The sequence below is a fragment of the Silurus meridionalis genome, chromosome 10 (genome assembly GCF_014805685.1).
Source record: "Silurus meridionalis isolate SWU-2019-XX chromosome 10, ASM1480568v1, whole genome shotgun sequence".
Lineage (NCBI taxonomy): Eukaryota > Metazoa > Chordata > Actinopteri > Siluriformes > Siluridae > Silurus > Silurus meridionalis.
Window position 1 is genome coordinate 12,811,291 of NC_060893.1, and position 4,439 is coordinate 12,815,729.

The window sequence follows — 4,439 nt, forward strand, 5'->3', positions numbered from 1 at the left end:
CCCTAAAAGCATCTGCTTGTGGGTCAAAGGCTAGACTTAACAGCTGAGGATTTCACTAAAAATTATTCATATGCATAAACAATATCTGACATTCTACCACTTCATACATACAAGGCTTATAGTACAAAGATAATAATGTAAAAATTAATTCTAACATCAAATCTCTGTGGTGCACTAAGAATATTAATAATTATTTATTTAATTGTTTTGTTTTCGAAGACCCTTTTGTCTATGACTTATATACATCAAAGTTGTTACATTAAAGTGAACATAGGAAAAGCTTTGCTAGTGTGTCACTATGAGAAGTGCAAATGCCTGCTGATACCTGGAAAAATCGTGTTAGCATTTGTACACTGTTTATTGTTGTGTCTCCACTTCTGTCTATTCATTATGCAATCACACAGCCATAAATGGTACGGGAACACTCAAGAAAAAACGGAATACTTTATTCAGTAAAAGAACCTCATCATTTGAAGCAAACAATTAACATGAATTTGATTAATTCTTGACCCGAAACCCAAAAGCACTTGATTTGAACTCATGCTCTTTTTAAACAATGAATTTAATCCTGTTTAATGATGTCAGGTGGTGACTTTTTCTGCATTTCATTTTTCACACAAAAAAATCTGCATTTCGACTATGCTATGGTATATAATATGTGCATTTAGATGTTTATGTGAGTATAATTTTGCTATAATTCACAGCCTGCTATCAGCTTAACTACAGAATGACGTTGGAGCAGAGTCACTGTTTTCCACAAGAAATGATCTGGGTCCATTAGTACCACAAATTCAGTATGCTATACATTGTGCCAACACTACATTGTGCATTGTTTAAACATATACACTCATCCACACTGGGGTTTAGGAAAAAAAACATCAGTCAATAAGTCAAAGTCAAAGCATGCTGAGATGGGTGTTGAGTAAGTGTGATTGATTTTTTAATTATTTTTTTTTATATCTTACTCCTAGCATGCTGTACACAAGAAAAGAAGTAAGGTAAAACATACTTACTATAGAAAAAAAACTCAACATTTCTATTTGTGCTTCTTCCACACAATCCATGGTGTAGTTCAATGACTCACACAATCTCTTATTCAGTATTGGCTTGGAAATCTATTTTCTCGTTGAGTCAAAATAATAGTTGAAGTTAATTCTTTATTTCTACGTGGTAGGTTTATATTAATGTGCTTGTTTTAATAGGTTATTGTTGCTATAGTAATAGCTCATAAACATGGACTTTGTTTGTCTCATCTAAGGATAATAATGAATAAATTTTTGTGTTATTTAACAAAGATAAAAAAAAAAACATAAATGTTAATATGGTGACAATTTCTGTTTTTTTGATATTTATTTATCATTTACAGGAGGAGTCTTGTGTATCAGCTGTTTTCTTTGTTTTGTGGTGATTTGTGTTCTCTGGTTGCCTCATAATACAACAGCTGCATTTCCTTTGTCATAATAATTAAAAAAGAGAGAAAATAGAGCCTGATGAGGGAACAGCTGTTTATGCCTTGTAGAAAGCAGGTATGGATGAAAACCAACTTGACTTGAAACCATGATTTCCTGATTTTAATTTACACTAATGATCGCAAACAGTTTTTGAAAAGCTCCTGTTTCTCAATTTCTCTAAATGATAAGTGAATTCGTTTCGACAGCAAACCTTGTTAGGAATGTATATAATATTCCCTTCAAAATGACATGTGAAATGAAACTTGGAGGAGAGGCTTCATCTGGAGTATGTGTAGTGTGACATCTACTGTATAACCAGAAATCTTTTTCAGAGATGCAGCAAAGCCACTTCATTAGTAGAGCTGCACAGACATAATAGAGTAACACCTCAATCCAAATCCAAAGGTCTCTCATGCTGAATGATAAACAGTCCTAGATCAATATAACATAAGATCAATTCAGCGATAGGGCACGAGGAACACTGCTGTTATGCTTTAGATCGGCACAAGTGAAGAGAAGTCTTGGGCAGCAAACACAGGCAAGTGGAGAGATACACACAGTAAAACATCTTAGTGAAGATTATAAACAATTAGTGTTATAAACACTCTTCAAATCGCACCTGTCCAATCAAATTAGTGAACAATTATAAATTATTATATCTTAAAACATGATAAAAAAAACTATCTTGAATTAGACTTCTAAATGCAGATTATGGCTTTTTTTCCAATAATCTTTTAAACAGTGGTGAATCAAATCATGTGTTGGTTTATAATTGTTTCATGTTTCCTGTGAAAAATTGTGCATATGGAAAATGTGGTCACATTTCACCACACTCTGAAATGGCACATGTAAATTTGATTAAACAAAAGTGAATTATGTGAATAATACTGGCTCTAATATTCATTAATTTTTTAATAATCACACAATGTATGAAAAATAATGTGTAATATTTATATGAATTGCGTTATTATTCATGTAAAGTTTGCATCTTTTCAATAAGGGGTGATCAATGCAAATAATTCATAAATTTACTTTTAGAATAGCCCATTTCAAAGAAAGCAAATTTGATCTGTAGTTTCTAATGTTCAGTATGTACTGCACTGTATAACAATCTAGATTTGCTTTAGGATTGTCAAGTGAGACTACAAAATAAAGTCTTCTTCCATAAAATACACCCCACACAATTCATCAAGACTGCTATAATCTGTCAGCATGCCAGTGAAACAGATTGAGGTGTTATCAGAGAGAGAATCTAAATTAATTCATGCTGTTGTTGTTATGTTGGGGTGAGAGTCACTGTGTAGATTCACTGCCTTTACTATTAACGATGAAATCTTATCTTTATAATTTTCTCTTTTTTATGTCTGAAAACGAAGCCCTCATGATTTCATAGCAGCTTTCCTGTACATTTTATGACTTCACAGCCTGAAAATAGCACACTTGATATAGCGGTGTGATCGTCATCAGCTTCTTGTTATACAGCTCACCACATGGCATACCTTGGATTAGAATCTAACCTTCGTGTTTAAGTAGTGCAGAAGCATGCATTAATATTTCATGACATTTTCATGAATTCTGTTAACTAAATTTATGGATTTTAGGTGCAGGTCATAGATTATGGATTAAACAGCCATGGTATGTTTTAATATTATGTACAAAGGAGGCAGGGTATGCAAATTAAGGATGGGTGATATGGACCTAAATCTACATCATATTATTGCATAGGATTTATTTTGACAACATAAATGACAATATGCAAATAGAAACAGTCAACACAATTTTTTTGGCCACAAGTCACAATTTCCTATGTAGGACCTGTGCATATACAAACATTGATTGAAAAAGTGAATCCTAACCCTGACCCTTATCAAATACTAATCTATACTGATTAAATAGGCAAATTAGAAAAATTGTGAATTTAAAATTATAATTCCAGTGAATTTTATTAACAAATAAAAATGCTGAACCCCAGGAAAAATAAACAGAAATATTGTTAAAAAGCTCATTTAGTAAAAGTGCATATATTGTTAAATATAATTTAGACAATCACTTTGCTACAAAACTTCAAAACAGAAAAGAAACCCAATAGTTATTCAAATAAATGTGTCATCATCTACTAAATATCATCAGTATAATAAAATGAATAATTCTGATTCTGGGAAGAAGCTGTGTCTGGATATCATGGGAGTTATGATATAGGCTTAGCCCTAATGCAAATTCATATCAGTTTGGAATGACAGGTTAAGGTTAGAGTGTGTGGTTAAAGTCTGTGCCATGTCTTTTAACCCTATTCATGTCAAATCAGACGGAATCCATAAATTCTTTACTCAATTGTATTTATGAGTTCATGAGAACATATACTGAGTTATACAATTTGCACAATTCTGATCCAATACAATTCATATAATTTCTTTAAAAAGTCATGAGAGAATAAAAATGTATGCACACACACACACACACACACACACACACACACACACACACACACACACACACTCTCCAAATCAATCACACTCAGAAGCAAAAGGCATCTTATTTTTCCCGGTACTGGGATGATTTGCAACCTTTGTGTGCATTTTATTGAATGTATAAAGTATAGTGGTCCTTATGGTCCACTAATAATTCGCCTTAGGATTTAGGTGCTAAAACTACAAAACGTTCTCATAACCCCATACCAAGCCAGCGAGTAACCATAGCCATAACCGTAACCACAGAAGGTAACCGTGACTTTTTGTCACTACAAGGTCATTAATGTTTTCCATCTCTATATCCTGTTATCCAAAGAAATAAAAGTCCATACAGGGAATTGTTATACAGATGATTAAATCACATGAATGAGCTTCAACTGAAGCCTGGCCGTTTGACCTACTCATCACCTGTTACAAGACAGAGAGAGAGAGAGAGAGAGAGAGAGAGAGAGAGGAAGAGCAAGAGGAGGGGAGAGGAGGAGTGTGAACGACACACACTCAGTTTTCAGGGAAGCAGCTT